At 44.8% G+C, this 17139-nt stretch overlaps 1 protein-coding gene across 13 annotated transcripts in view; it reads left to right on the forward strand.

Annotated features, from left to right (window-relative positions):
- SORBS2 (sorbin and SH3 domain containing 2) overlaps positions 1 to 17139 on the forward strand; it is a 305036-nt gene that overhangs the window by 47642 nt on the left and 240255 nt on the right. The window contains exon 1 of one of the 13 annotated variants that reach the window (XM_056559548.1): positions 11031 to 11312. The exons of the other annotated variants lie outside the window; for them this stretch is intronic. The gene's annotated coding sequence lies outside the window, so the exon portion shown is untranslated. Of the gene's footprint in view, positions 1 to 11030; positions 11313 to 17139 lie in introns of those variants that run through there. 13 annotated transcript variants of the gene reach the window in all.

Here is a 17139-nt window from a genome sequence, read left to right on the forward strand (position 1 = left end):
GGGCGTGGCATCACGACCCCTCCCATAGACTTGCATTGAGGGGACTGGGCGTGACGTCACACGGGGCAGAGTCGTGACGTCAAGGACTTCCGTTCCTGTGGTCGCGACCCAGACCCTCCAGCGCTTCCGGAAAAGAAACAGGTGGGTGCCGCATGCTATATTGCGGGGGTTCCCAGTGGCGGGACCCCCGTGATCAGACATCTTATCCCCTATCCTTTGGATAGGGGATAAGATGTCTAGGGGTGGAGTACCCCTTTAAAATCAAGTGCAAGATCTTTTTTTCTGCTGTTTATACCTCGAAAAATGTATACATTTTTATAAGTTTATAAACTGTACAACAGCATTTGCTGTAGTAAAAAAGGATAGAAAAGTGTCTGGAATAACACTTCAAAAATGAAAAAAAAATGGCTAAAAAACAAGGTGAATGGAAGAAAAAAAAAAACACTGACTGTGCACGTAGTCTAAACCTGCTGCAATAGTATGTGATATTATCAGCTGCAATAAGGGTGAACACTATGGGGGAGATTTATCAAATCCTGTGCAGAGGAAAAGTTGCCCAGTTGCCCATAGCAACCAATCAGATCACTTCTTTCATTTTTAACAAGGCCTCTGCAAAATGAAAGAAGCAATCTGATTGGTTGCTAGGGGCAACTGGGCAACTTTTCCTTTGCACAGGTTTTGATAAATCTCCCCCTATAACTGTAATGTACAGATGCCTATGTACACCATCGGATTACGTCAGAGAACAGAAGGCAGCTTTCATGTCACAAAATGGTCAGGGGTTTCTGGTGACAGAAGGAAGATGCCCATAGCTTCCAGTTACAGATAGTCAGAAATAGTTGACAAGATGACTGATTCTATGTGAAGCGGGGCCTAGACAGTGTGGTGTCATAAGTAATAAGAGGCAAGTTGTTTTGACGTGCTCCTTACACCAGGATCCTAAACACAATGCTACCAAACAAAATGGCCCTCAGCCAGGTTCTACAAACACTTCCTTAAGAATGTCAAGTATGAAATCTTCCAAGTAATGATCATGTACAATTAACAAGGAATGTTAAACAATTCTTTGCCATGGGAATAGAAAACATGGCATGAAACACAAGAAATTCCCACTGGAGAAGGTTAAAGATTCAGTAGCCGGCTCCATCTGATATTCTTCACATATTAAACACATTATTACGCAGAGATATTACCCGCCTTGGGTTGTCATGGCAGCAGAAATATTTTTATACACTTGTATCGTACCAAGTAACCCTTCTGAATAGAATGCATGCAAATACGTAACCCAAAACCACAACCTTTTCAAACATGGAAGTAGAACATTATGTTAAGCCCTTACTTTTATTCTGTTGCCTAAAATTACTGGTTACTTTGGTATTGAATTATTCCTTATTATAATGTGGCCGTGCAGTAGAAAACAGCTTTCCTGTATAATGTCTAAATGCAGAATGGGGAGAGCAAGAAAAGAAAATTACGATTTCACTTTTTTATTTTTTTATTTCTTTATTCTGACCACTCCATGTTTTTAAGCTGCAACCTAATTTTGAATATACTTTTATAATACTTTTATACTTTCCAAATATCAATTTCGAAGCAGTAGCTGCTAAGCTTACACTGCAGCACCGCAAACAAACAACGTGTGGTAGAAACACAACGCTGCCCTGAACTTTATGGTTGGTGATAGATAAGAGGGAATCCTTTCAGGCACAGTGGTGTAGATTATCTTTAGCAGGCTGGCCGCCTCGATTTGCAGGTACACAGCCCAGGTTTTCTCAGGCTTTATCTCTTTCTCTCCAGAACATGGCACATGCTAAGTCTTGCCCCTTCCTGTGTTCTGTTCTAATCTACCACTAATGGAGACAATTTTTTCCTATAAATAGGTAGTGGACAACAGATTGTAGAGAAGGAAAACACTTAGCGGCCATGACTTTAGAGCAGTTTTTTTTTTTTGGAGTAGGGAGTCATGTTTGGTTAAAGGGGTACTCTGCCCCTAGACATTTTATCACCTATCCAAAGGATAAGATGACTCATCGTGGGGGTCCTACCGCTGGGGACCCCCACGATCTCCCTGCTGCACCCGGCGTTCATTTAGAGCATCGGGTGCAGTGCCGGAGGCTCCTGACATCACGGCCACACCCCACTCGTGACATCACGGCCATGCCCCCTCAATGCAAGTCTATGGGTGGGGGCATGACAGATGTCACGCCCCCTCCCATAGACTTGCATTGAGGGGCGTGGCCTTGACATCATGAGCTGACATCACAAGCCTTTGCCCCGCATTGCCAGTAATCCAGCATGGAGCGGAGTTTGCTCCGTGCATCGGATGTCTGGGGTGCAGCAGCCGAGATCGCGGTGGTCCCCAGTGGTGGGACCCCCGCGATCAGACATCTTATCACCTATCCTTTGGATAGGAGATAAGATGTCTAGGGGCAGAGTACCCCTTTAATGAAGTGGTTTACAAATATGTTAGGAGCCACCTAGGCTATCACATGGTGGGAAGTTGTTAAAAATGACTATACCCCTTTAATATCTGCTGCGCTTTCTGCTGAGTTTTTAACCTGCAAATGAAAATGCTGCAAAACACAATGGGGGAAATGTATCAAAACCTGTCCAGAGGAAAAGTTGCCCAGTTGCCTATAGCAACCAATCAGCTTACTGCTTTCATTTTTCACAGGTCTCTTTAAAAATGAAAGAAGCAATCTGATTGGGCAACTGTACCACTCTTCCTCTGCACAGTTTTTGATAAATCTCCACCAATGTGTGTATCCAGTCTAAGGCATCAGTATTACATTGTGTATTTTGAGGCCCATAATATGGAACTAATGTTAATCTATAGGGCTATATTTATATGGGCGTAACGGACATTTAACATCCATTTTTAAGGCTTTTCTAACGCATGTTTATAACGGATCTTTTAACAGAACAAGTTTATAGTGTGAAAGGGGCCTAAGATACCTGCATATTATTTAAAAAAAAAAAAAAAAAGCAGCATGTGGTACTTTCATCCCTTCTCCGGTTGAAAAATGTCCAATAAAGTCTATGGAGATTGATTAGAATACAAATCATCCATATTTGTATATGTATTGCATCTGTATCTTATTGATTCTGTTCCATTTTTTCAAAGTTTTGTTCCATTTCATGTCTAGAAGACACCTCATCAGTATTTACTATGCAGTACTGATGACATACTGATGGTAGTACATCCGTATTACAAATGTATACCTAAATACTCTTGTGTAAAACTTTCTAAACATGAAATAGCGTACAAACAAAAAGAATAAAGGAAAACAATATCATTTACAAAGAAAGAAGACCAATACTTCTCAGTTTACACTCCTCTATACACAGCAGCCTGTCTATCATCGCTCTAAAGGGAGGGGGCAGTGACGGGCAGTAGAAGCATTGTATACATCGGACCCATTAACTAGGAGTCTGCTGTATTCTTTACTTCTCCTATTAGCCAAGTAGAAGTATTTTTTATGTGCCCTTTTGGCTACTAGGCATAAAGACTTGTGTCATATGCTATCCTTATATCTAATAATTGTCAAAAACTTTTTATATGTTGTTCATCTTGGCAATTATTAACCTTTCTAATTTATGTCATAAAAATATTGTGTCTCTTTTTTACAGAAATCATGTCTTATAAAAATAGACCACTAGGGGTCCCCATACCATCCAGAACATAATCCTGTCTGTCTACAGCATCATCTTTGTCTCAACCAACGCACAGGCTGGGACAAAGGGGGAAATGTATCTAAACCTGTGTAGAGGAAAAGTGGTGCAGTTGCCCAGAGCAACAAATCAGATCCCTTCTTTAATTTTTCAGAGGCCTTTTTAAAAATAACAGAAAACAGAAGAAAGACACAACAATGGGGCACTCTCTCATATGCTGTTGTTGGGAAAAAAAAAGGGGGGGGGGACCCACCACCTCACCTAATGTGCTGTACCCACCTGCTGAAGGGATGCAACAGTGTAAGCTCCACACTGTTGGGAGGTGTGGGTCGAGATTAGTGGATGCAGTGTGCAGCTCTATCTCCCCTATCCGTGTCCCTTAGGGTACGGAATGATAGACGAAGAATGGGTGGATAAAGGTGGGGAATTTTGTTGAGCGCTCCTGCTGTCAAATGACTGACTCAAAACGCCAGGGTTGCACAGGACAATATATTTAAATATTTTTTTAAGGACAACACGTTTCGCGCTGTCAAATGACGGACTCAAAACGCCAGGGTTGCACAGGACAATATATTTAAATATTTTTTTAAGGTCAACACGTTTCGGCGCTCACATGCGCCTTCCTCAGGTCCACAAAAGGATAAAAACAATGTGTCCTGAGGTGCTGGCACAGCTACTCAAGCACAGCTGGTACCTCAAGACGCATTGTTTTTATCCTCTTGTGGACCTGATGAAGGCGCATGTGAGCGCCGAAACGCGTTGTCCTTAAAAAAATATTTCAATATATTGTCCTGTGCAACCGTGGCGTTTTGAGTTCGTCATTTGACAGCAGGAGCGCTCTACAAAATTCCCCACCTTTATCCACCCATTCTTCAAAAATAAGAGAAGCGATCTGACTGGTTACTTTGAGCAACTGCACCACTCTTCCTCTACACAGGTTTTGATAAATTTCCCACAATGTCCAGGAAGGGAGGGCAGGACTACCATTCTTCTGTGTTCACTCCTGGCCTGTCTATCAAACTCCTGTCTGAAAACAGAGAGGAGGGGGTTACAGAGCAGCCTGCAGTGATTGGAGGAAGAGACCCAGCACAGAAAACTCAGACAGGAAGTGAATGTATGGTGAGTGAGGGCGGGCTCAGTGTTTGTCTCGGACACGCCCCTTCCTGAGCAGTGGATGCCAGAATGTGTGGGCAGCTGAAAGGAGGGATTTGTGAGCCAAATACAGAAACTAGACACAAAAAAAAAAAAAAAGACATGTCAAGAATCTGCATGACCTAGCGAGTAACATATATAAACATTTTTTTTTTTACTGTGAAATGACAGATACGGATATGAATTCCACATGCTCAATCTTCTGGCAGAATTAGCCATATAGCCTTGAGTGACATCACTGCAGACAGGCAACTGCATATTAATTAGGAGGTGTTGTTAGAGGAGTGGGCACCAAGTAGTAAAGGAATGCCCCCAATGCACTGACTGGCTTAATTTGCATATCAATAAAATAGTTATTACAAAGAAACGGGGCAATGGAGGGCCCTAACCTGTTGATAGATCCCCTTTATTCGGGTGTCATGTCATTTCTCCCCATGTTTCTGTGTTCCCATTCATTTATCAGAACAGACAGCTCATTCCTGGTAGGCCAGTTATGTCAGTATTATGAGCTGTGTTTCCCAATCGGCGTGGCACCAGATGTTACAAAACTACAACTCCCAGCATGCCCGGACAGCCTTCGGCTGTCCGGGCATGCTGGGAGCTGTAGTTTTGCAACAGCTGGAGGCACACCAGTTGGAAAACACTGATTCACTGATAATGACTGTTCACTCTATGGGGATTATTATGTGCGGACAGGCTTATAAGTAGTGTTTACTCTTTTTTCCTGCTATGTAATCTGAATTAGCCCAATCACCATTTTCAGGTTGGAGGCGCTGATGTGCAGAAGCATTTTTAATGACAAATCTAGCATAAATGGCAGACAACAGAGAGCACTCACACAAGGCTGTGTTATTGTGCATATGTAACCAGTCCTTGATTGCTATGGTCAGTTACCAGTCACCAAAAAGAGCTATGCATTAGTGTTGCTCGCGAATATTCGCAATTCGAATATTATTCGCGAATATCGCATATTCGCGAATTCGCGAATTTCGCGAATATAGCGCTATATATTCGTAATTACGAATATTCGTTTTTTTTTTTTTTTTTTTTTTTTTTTTTTTTTTTCTTCACAGTACACATCACAGTGATCATCCCTCTCTGCTTCCAGCTTGTGTGGTGTAAAGAAGGCTCTAATACTACTGTGTGAGACTGACGTGCGGAAATTCACATATGCGAAAATTAGCATATGCTAATTTTCGCATATGCGAATCTCCGCATGTGTTAATTTGTATACGCGAATATTCGCATATGCGGAAATAAAACGAGGGTATAACGAATATGCGAATATTCGCGAATATATGACGAATATTCGTCCATATATTCGCGAATATTCGCGAATTCGAATATGGCCTATGCCGCTCAACACTACTATGCATACTGACAGTGTTCTCTGGTATCAGCCATTTATGCTAGTTTTGTAGTTTTGCTTCTAAGTGCTTCTAGCTGTCTCATATCTTTGGTGGGGGGGGGGGGTGGAGTGTGAGGGGGGCTATATCAGGTAAGATAGCAGAAACAGAGTACAGTGGTCCTCAACATACGATGGTAATTCGCTCCAAATGAACCATCGTTTGTTGAAACCATCATATGTTGAGGGATCCATGCAATGTTAAATATAGGCAGTTATACTCACCTGTCCCCGCCGCTCCGGACTGTCACCGCTGCCCTGAATGTCGCCCTCCATCGCTGTCGCCGCGTCCCCGTGGTGTCCCCAACGCTCCAGACCGTCTCTGCTGCCTGGGATCGTCGTTCCTTATCGCCGTCATCACGCCGCGCACACGCTGCTCCTATTGGATGACGGGACGGCGTGCGTGGCGACGTGATGACGACGATGGAGAGCGACGGCGATGCAGGGGTTCCCAAAGAGGACGGTCCAGAGCGCTGGGGACATGCAAGTGATTGTCGCCGGACCACACGGAGCACCTTAAACGGCTATCCGGTGGCAGCTGAAGCAGTCTGCGCTGCCGGATAGCGGTTTATGCGATGGCCCCGACATACAAAAGCATCGTATGTTGATGCTGCCTTCAACATGCGATGGCCTCTGAGAGGCCATCATATGTTGAAATTATCGTATGTCGGGGCCATCGTAGGTCGGGGGGGGGGGCACTGTACTCATAAGCCTGTTGTGTTACCTGCTGTCTGAATACAATGATAACCAAAGTGGAACTGAACCGGGATTACTAATGCACCACAACACAAGCCTTTGTGCTTATATATATGTTACTCACTAGGTCATGCAGATTCTTTACGTGTTTTTTTTGTGCCTTGCTTCTGTATTTGGCTCACAAATCCCTCCTTTCTGCTGTTTACTCATTCTGATATCCACTGCTCAGGAAGGGGTGTGTCAGAAGCAAGCACTAAGCCTGCCCTCACTTGCCATGCCTTCACTTCCTCCCGGAGTCTGCTGTTCTGTGCTGGGTCTCTTCATCCAATCACCGCAGGCTACTTTGTAACCCTCTCCTCTTGTGTTTATAGACAGGACAGGAGTGAGCACAGAGGAGTACTAGTCTTGCCCTCACTTACTGCACTTTAGGAGAAATTTATCCGAACCTGTCCATAGGAAAAGTTGTCCAATTGCCCATAGCAACCAGATTGCTTCTTTCATTTTTAACAAGCCCTCTGAAAAATTTAAGAAACAATCTAATTGGGTGCTATGGGCAATTGGGCAACTTTTCCTCCCTACAGGTTTTGATAAATCTCCCCCTTTGTCCCTGCCCATGTATCAGCTAGGACAAAGATGACGCTGCAGACAGACAGGATTATGTTCTGGATGGAATGAGGACCCCTAGTGGTCTTATTTTTACAAACCATGATTTCTATAAATATATTTTATAAATCTATTTTATGTAGTATATTAGAAAGGTTAATGTTTTGTCAAGATGCACAACATATAAAAACATAAACAGCTTTTGATTCTGACAGTGCCCATTTAAGATGCATTTGCTTGGAGACAAGAGTAGTAAATGACCATACAAAAGGCTCTGAAGTGTATAAATGGCGGATATATCTGAGCCATGTGTCACTTATGTGACCCTCTGAATACTGACATAACTGGGGGGTTGTCTGTTGTGATACACAAATAGACACAGACAGACACAAATAACTGAGCACTTATGTTTATTATTATTCTTTTCCCCCCACATGATGTAGAAGCAATCCTCCTGTAACAGATATTACTACAAGTTATGTTTTCAGAACATTCTCTGTTTTCCAGCAGACTCCTTTCCACTTCCCTAAAGTTTTTTGTGTTGTACCTGGCAGCACTATGTGATATCTCGTGCTCCCCTGCCTGCTCTCACCTCACACAGCAGCAGTAGTAGGCTGGCATGGAGGGGTGTGATAGGTAGAGCCGGCAGAGAGGGAGGTCTCTCCATACACTCAGTGCAGTCAGTACACACAGGACACAGTACAGAGACAGCTCTGTGCTCCGAGCACAGCACCAGCCGCAGCTCCCTGACTGACGGCACCTGCCTGGGGAACACTGAGGACGGTACAACACCTGAGGGCAACACTGGCACCAGCACCAGGCTGCACAGCTACAGCCCGACACCCGAGGGTCCCTCCAGTACCTGAACCCAGAGCTAAAGAAAGTATGGAGACCTGACAGTCACTCCAGGACCTGAGAGCAGCACGAGACCTGGGACTACACCAATACCTGACAGCACCAGGACCTGGGACTACACCAATACCTGACAGCACCAGGACCTGGGACTACACCAATACCTGACAGCACCAGGACCTGGGACTACACCAATACCTGACAGCACCAGGACCTGGGACTACACCAATACCTGACAGCACCAGGACCTGGGACTACACCAATACCTGACAGCACCAGGACCTGGGACTACACCAATACCTGACAGCACCAGGACCTGGGACTACACCAATACCTGACAGCACCATTACCTGGGACTACACCAAGACCTGACAGCACCAGGACCTGGGACTACACCAATACCTGACAGCACCAGGACCTGGGACTACACCAATACCTTACAGCACCAGGACCTGGGACTACACCAATACCTGACAGCACCAGGACCTGGGACTACACCAATACCTGACAGCACCAGGACCTGGGACTACACCAATACCTGACAGCACCAGGACCTGGGACTACACCAATACCTGACAGCACCAGGACCTGGGACTACACCAATACCTGACAGCACCAGGACCTGGGACTACACGAATACCTGACAGTACCAGGACCTGGGACTACACAATACCTGACAGCACCAGGACCTGGGACTACACCAATACCTGACAGCACCAGGACCTGGGACTACACCAATACCTGACAGCACCAGGACCTGGAACTACACCAATACCTGACAGCACCCAGACCTGGGACTACACCAATACCTGACAGCACCAGGACCTGGGACTACACCAGTACCTGACAGCACCAGGACCTGGGACTACACCAATACCTGATAGCACCAGGACCTGGGACTACACCAATACCTGACAGCACCAGGACCTGGGACTACACCAATACCTGACAGCACCAGGACCTGGGACTACACCAATACCTGACAGTACCAGGACCTGGGACTACACCAATACCTGACAACACCAGGACCTGGGACTACACCAATACCTGACAGCACCAGGACCTGGGACTACACCAATATCTGACAGCACCAGGACCTGGGACTACACCAATATCTGACAGCACCAGGACCTGGGACTACACCAATACCTGACAGCACCAGGACCTGGGACTACACCAATACCTGACAGCACCAGGACCTGGAACTACACCAATACCTGACAGCACCAGGACCTGGGACTACACCAATACCTGACAGCACCAGGACCTGGGACTACACTGGTATCTGACTGCACCAGAATATGTACCAGTACCTGAGAGTACACTGATACCTGACAGCAACAGCACCAGTACCTGGAAGTACATTGATACTTGGCATAACTAGGACCTGGGACTACACTGATAACTGACAGCACCAGGATCAGTACCAATACCTGAGAATACAGTGATACCTGACAGCACCAGAACTTGGCAACAGTACCCGAGAGTACACTGATACCTGAGAACACCAGGAACTTGAACCAGTACCTGTGCCTGAGATTACGCTGATATCTGACAGCACCAGGACCTTGGACCAGTACCTGAGAGTACACTGATACAGAACAGCACCAGGACCTTGGACCAGTACCTGAGAGTACACGTACACAGAACAGCACTTGGACCTTGGACCAGTACCTGAGAGTACATTGATACAGAACAGCACCAGGACCTTGGACCAGTACCTGAGAGTACACTTATACAGAACAGCACCTGGACCTTGGACCAGTACCTGAGAGTACACTTATACAGAACAGCACCTGGACCTTGGACCATTACCTGAGAGTACACTGATACAGAACAGCACCAGGACCTTGGACCAGTACCTGAGAGTTCACTGATACAGAACAGCACCAGGACCTAAGACCAGTACCAGTACCTGATAGTACACTGATATCTGACAGAACCTGGGACCGATACCAGTACCTGAGTGTACACTGATACCTGACAGCACCAGTACCTGAAAGTACACTGACACCTGACAGCACCAGGACCAGTACCTGAGAGTACACTGATACCTGACAGCACCAGGACCAGTACCTGAGAGTACACTGATACCTGACAGCACCAGTACCAGTACCTGAGAGTACATGGATTGCTGACAGCACCAGTACCAGTACCTGAGAGTACACTGATACCTGACAGCACCAGTACCAGTACCTGAGAGTACACTGATACCTGACAGCACCAGTACCAGTACCTGAGAGTACACTGATACCTGACAGCACCAGGACCAGTACCTGAGAGTACACTGATACCTGGCAGTACTAGGACCAGTACCTGAGAGTACACTGATACCTGGCAGTACTAGGACCAGTACCTGAGAGTACACTGATACCTGACAGCACCAGGACCAGTACCTGAGAGTACACTGATACCTGGAAGTACTAGGACCAGTACCTGAGAGTACACTGATACCTGACAGCACCAGGACCAGTACCTGAGAGTACACTGATACCTGACAGCACCAGGACCAGTACCTGAGAGTACACTGATACCTGGCAGTACTAGGACCAGTACCTGAGAGTACACTGATACCTGACAGCACTAGGACCAGTACCTGAGAATACACTGATACCTGGCAGTACTAGGACCAGTACCTGAGAGTACACTGATACCTGACAGCACCAGGACCAGTACCTGAGAGTACACTGATACCTGACAGCACCAGGACCAGTACCTGAGAGTACACTGATACCTGGCAGTACTAGGACCAGTACCTGAGAGTACACTGATACCTGACAGCACCAGGACCAGTACCTGAAAGTACACTGATACCTGACAGCACCAGGACCAGTACCTGAAAGTACACTGATACCTGACAGCACCAGGACCAGTACCTGAGAGTACATGGATTGCTGACAGCACCAGGACCTGGTACCAGTACCCCAGACTTGTAAGTATTTCAGTACTGCCACAGGCGCTAACACTTGTTCCTGAAGTTGCACTGTGAGGCTGTGCTATTACCTGAAGTATTGTCACCTGAGTTGTACAGTGCAGACCGAGCAATACTAGTCCCTGATACCGGGACCTGTAACCTGGTGGGTACAGCCACATTCTCTTATGTCACCTGATGGGTAACGCTGGCAGCCTGACCAGTTTGTGAGTGAATGTTTCTATGTATTGTAATTGTCTTTATTTATTGTAGCACATCTATGACTAGGGAAGAGTTGCAGTGTATGATAGACGCCTCCTGACGCCTCCATCTTTCTGAGGTCATCTTGTATAGTGACGTTTCTCCGTGTCATGTCATAGTTACGACACACACCACAGTTTTCTACCTTTCCGTCAGTTATTTGGTGTCATGTAACATTGTGAGGTAACATGCTTGGCCATATTCCAGGATGAATGTTATGGATTTTGATGGTGTCTGTACTTCTGGGGTCCATTATTCACAAGTTCAACCACAATCCTGTCACAGTTATAAAAGCTTTTTGTTACTTTCCTGTTTAGGTAACTGAACTGCAGATCTGAATTTGTGTAGTACAGTGTTTGCCAAACCGTGTGCCTCCAGCTGTTGCAAAACTACAACTCCCAGCATGCCCGGACAGCCTTTGGCTGTCCGGGCATGCTGGGAGTTGTAGTTTTGGAACTGCTGGAGGTTCGCAGTTTGGAGACCACTGCACTAAAGGATTGTGCTGGGAGTTGTCGTTTTGGGGAACAGCTGGAGGTTTGCAGTTTGGAGACCACTGCACTAAAGGATTGTGCTGGGAGTTGTAGGTTTGGGGAACAGCTGGAGGTTCGCAGTTTGGAGACCACTGCACTAAAAGATTGTGCTGGGAGATGTAGTTTTGCAACAGCTGGAGGCACATTGTTTGGAAACACTGGCCTCATTCTTGCTACATCCAAAACATAGCCAAAAAAAAAACTTTAGGCCATGTTCACACAGGGGGTGTGAACATGTCCTAAATTCCCTGCGCAATTCTCTGCTCAGAAAGTCCACAGGTCCACAGTGGGTGGCATTTGTAGAAATCTCGTCCACTTGCTGCATACAAATCCTACACAAAAGCCATATAAATTAATAATAATTCTCCAGCATTTCAATGTATGGCGTGGAAATGCTGCGGATTTAGTGCAGATTTTCCCCATTGACTTTAAAGGAGAAGTCAAAATCTGCAATACATTTGCAGTTTTTGCCAATTTTGCCATTGAGTCACTGCAAACTCTGGATTTTATGTTTTTTTTGTTGTTTTTTTTTTTTTCTTAACAAAATGAACATAATCCACACCAAAATCCACAGTGAAAGATCTGCATTAAAGGGGTACTTCGGTGGAAAACATTTTTTTTTATTTTTTTTTTTAAATCAATTGGTGCCAGAAAGTTAAAAACATTTGTACATGACTTCTATTTAAAAATCTTTACCCTTCCAGTACTTTTTAGCAGCTGTATGCTACAGAGGAAATTCTTTTCTTTTTGAATTTCTTTTTTGTCTTGTCCACAGTGCTGACTCTCTGCTGAAACCTGATGCCCGTATCAGGAACTGATGCTCTGGACAGTTCCTGACACGGACAGAGGTGTCAGCAGAGAGCACTGTGGACAAGACAAAAAAGAAATTCAAAAAGAAAAAAAATTCCTCTGTAGCATACAGCTGCTAAAATGTACTGGAAGGGTGAAGATTTTTTATTAGAAGTCATTTACAAACCTGTTTAACTTTCTGGCACCAGATGAGTACCCCTTTAATTCTACACCAAAGCAGCTGCATGCTTTTGGAGTCAAATGCTGCAGATTTTCTGCCTTTTATGAACGTACCCTTAGGATAGTGTCACATTCTGAAGGAAATATGCAGTGTCTCTGCAGTTGGGCTGTGCGGATTAATAGTAAGATTAAAAAAAAAATTAAGAAAACATATTTAAAATGCGCCGTTGTGGATTTTGACTCCTGCATTAAAGGCAATGGGGAAAATCAAATCCCCAATAAATCTAATTTTAACCATGCATGTGGATGAATTTGATTAAAGTTAGGGTTTGCCTTTGTTTAAAAGTAGATCCAGCATAGCTACCATAACTTAGCTATCACTGAAGCCATAGTGTTGTTGTGAACAGATCCGGGTATCATGGTTTACATTTTTACAGGATTCATGTTACATGACATATATGTTAAGATCCATCATGATGCCCTTATTGCATAAAAATGGAACTGTCAGGTTTCCGTCAAGTAGCCCCTACTGTACTGGATATAATACCACAACATGTCACGCTATTGTGCAAGAAAAGTCTGATTGAAACAATTTCTGGTGGGCTTGTGTTTGTAGACCGCAGCCAATCAGAACAGGCAAAGCTTCAGCCTAAACCTATAATGGGATCTGTTGGGTTCAGAAGTATTTATCAATAGGAACTCTACGGCATCTGCGGCAGAGGCTCTGAATCTATACTGGCGCATTCTTTATTTTAATGGAGAGAGATTTTATGAGGGTAAGGCTTTATTCAGACGTGCAATGTCCGCACGGAAAATGCTGATATTTCCCTGACAGCAGAGTGACGGCAGAACATAGTGGTGTTAGGGCTGCTGGGAAATACACCGTCTCCTAGATGGCAGTGCACTTTCATGTGGACTCCGCAGAAAGGTTAGACATGTCTACTCTTTCTGAGGACTCCGGAATTCCAACGTGCTGTCAGCGCACCAGAATCCCATTGATATGAATGCATAAGAATTCCGCACGTAAATTCCATTGTGTGAATATACCCTAAGGCATTTCCGTCTAGGATCTGAATTCCGGCAAAAGAATGAACATGTTCAATCGTCGGCCAGAATCTGGTAGTCAAAGCCCATAAGGTCGTAATCACACAACGGAATTGCCAAGCGGAATCCGGCGGAAAATTCTGCACGGAAATTCCGCTGCAGCAGAATTCCATTGTTTTTAATGGGATTCTGCAGCACCGTGCACACTATGCCTATTCTTTTGATGGAATCTGCACTTCCAAGCGGTCCTAGAAACGGCATGTTCTGCCGGTGCCCGCTATTTGCAGAATGTCTGCCCGTAGATTGTGGGCGGGCATTCTGAAAATATTCCACCGTGTGAACATAGTCAATGAAACTTATTTCCACAACATATGCTATGCAAAATAAGCGTGGATTCCCCATCATTTCTACTCCATTTACCATGGAGCAGAAAGGGCGCAATTTCAAAGAGGGGTGCGTGAGTAGTGTGAACGAGCCCTTAGGTTCCCGCCTGTAGCAGCACCGTGTCTGTCACCATTTCCCACAAGGAAGGATTTCAGTGTTTACAGTGCTGTCGTATTTATAGTTTTCCCATGTACAGGAATAAACCTAGAGCCTTTCTTGTGACAGTAACAAGAGGAGCCCTGGTACCAGTCTATGTCATAACCTAAGCTTACAACCCTCTTTATATACACTGGGACACCAATGCATATCGGCATTGTAAGACATAGAGCACTAAGAAAAAAACAAAAAAACCTTTCTTAGTGCACAGCTATCTGGTGTCACTAACCACTTGAGTCATCCCAAATTATTATAGGTTGGAATCCCCTCTGAAGACAGGAGACGCCGGGCCTCATTTAGGATGCCTTCCTTTTTTAGCCACCTGTCCACCTTGGATTTCCTCTGTAGTATAGGAAGTGTATCTGACACTAGAAATCCACTTAAAGGGGTACTCCAGTGAAAAACTTTTTTTTTATTTTAAATCAACTGGTGCCAGAAAGTTAAACAGATTTGTAAATTACTTCTATTAAAAAAATCTTAATCCTTCCTGTACTTATTAGCTGCTGAATACTACAGCAGAAATTATTTTCTTTTTGAAACACAGAGCTCTCTGCTGACATCATGACCACAGTGCTATCTGCTGATATCTCTGTTCATTTTAGGAACTGTACCCCTTTAACACATGCCCTGGACCATGTGATAAATTAGGTGCAGGTACACAGTTTCCACTACATGAATTAATGGAGTAAAAAAGACATTCACCTACTCTACTTTTCATAAATACCCCCCCATGTCTTATGTTTTATTACTACCCACCATATAGAAAAAAAGACTGATCTTGCTGTGTTCCTTTGATGCAAAGCAATATAAAAAGTTATGTTTGACAGTTTGTTCTACTATTAGGGCATATAGACATTCTTTTGGGGGGAATTCCACTTTTAACCCTCTTCTGTAAACAAGAGCAATGTCTATCTTGCAGTACCACATCTTCCCTGCAGTGGCCGCTGTAGGAGAAAAGTGCCACCCATAGGTTGTCTAGGATTACATAACCCATAAAGGAGAAGTACCATGGGGAAAAACTTATAAAACTGATATATCTCCTTTAAAATTTTCATCTTACTTTTTCTACTCTTTAAGGATCTATTGCGCAGTATCCTGAGCATATTTGATGCACAGGATTTGAAGCTGCAGATTTGAAGCTGTGTTTAGTCAATTAGTTTACATTGAACTCTGCAGCTTAAAGGGGTTGTTTGTGGAAAAAAAATTTCACCCACACTAACCTGTTGGTACAGGTGTGTACTGTGGGTGACACTGATGATAAGGATACTAACCTATTCCCGATAGGTGGTCACGTTCGCCTGTTACCCTCCTTCTTCTGGCAGCAGGCTGTGTGCGTGGGCAGAGCTCCAGGAGCATGATGACGTCATTGATGCTTCTTCACTCTGCCCGGCTATGAGCAGGCTTGGGGAAGTGGCAGCGGTGATGTCAGTGTGCTGTTGAGGCTTCGCCTATGCACCAAGTCTGCTGCCCATATGAGGATGATAACGCGTGAACCGGACCACTGATCAAGAGTTGGTAAGTATCTTTATCATCAGTGTCACCCACACTACACACCTTTACCAACAGGTTAGTGCGGGTGAAACTGATGACAATTTCCCTTTAAAATCTGCAGCTTCAAACCAATGGACAGGAGGAGTGTCTCAGACTCCTACAGATTTCCTTTTAGCACTGTAGCTATATTGTAGTCTCACATAATAGTAGCTTTGATAAACAGCAACCAAGGAGACAGCACCCTGAAAAATAAATAGCAGGTAACAATTCCATGTGGGTACTGACTTACATTTCACTTTAAAATATTGTAGAGACAAGCCAAAGGTTTTGATCTATCGAGGCCTGAGTGTTCGCTAGATAGAGATGCACTCTAAACATATTCTAAACCACATGGCTAAGATGGTCTCATAACTGAGGTCTATGTGACCATCTAATCTTCCCATAGATGCAAAGCGAGGAGAGAAAATCCCATCTAACCAAAACTTTTTACATAGCACACAAAACCACAATGTACTGTATAGCGTTTCAGTGGTACAGTACTTAGCACTATAAGTTCTGATCTCATATATATATATATATATAGTGGCCCAGTACAGGATTTGCACCCCTGTACCCTTGCTGCCTGTCAGGCAGCCTCCATATAGTGTCCCCTGGGCCCCCTTGCACTTGTTCCCCTTGTACAGTTATCTTTATGCTGTGTATTGTGTATAAAACTGTTATGCCTTTAAAAGGGTACTCCGCCCCTGGCATCTTATCCCCTATCCAAAGGATAGGGGATAAGATGTTAGATCGCCGCGGTCCCTCTGCCGGGGACCCCGGGGATCTCCACTGCGGCACCCCGCCATCATTACCGCACAGAGCGAACTCTGTGACGGGCGATACAGGGGCCGGAGCAGCGTGACGTCATGGCTCCGCCCCTCATGACATCACGGCCCGTCCCCTTAATGCAAGTCTATGGCAGGGGGCGTGATGACCACCACGCCCCCTTCCCATAGACTTGTATTGACTGGGGC

Source organism: Hyla sarda, chromosome 1 (genome assembly GCF_029499605.1).
Source record: "Hyla sarda isolate aHylSar1 chromosome 1, aHylSar1.hap1, whole genome shotgun sequence".
NCBI lineage: Eukaryota > Metazoa > Chordata > Amphibia > Anura > Hylidae > Hyla > Hyla sarda.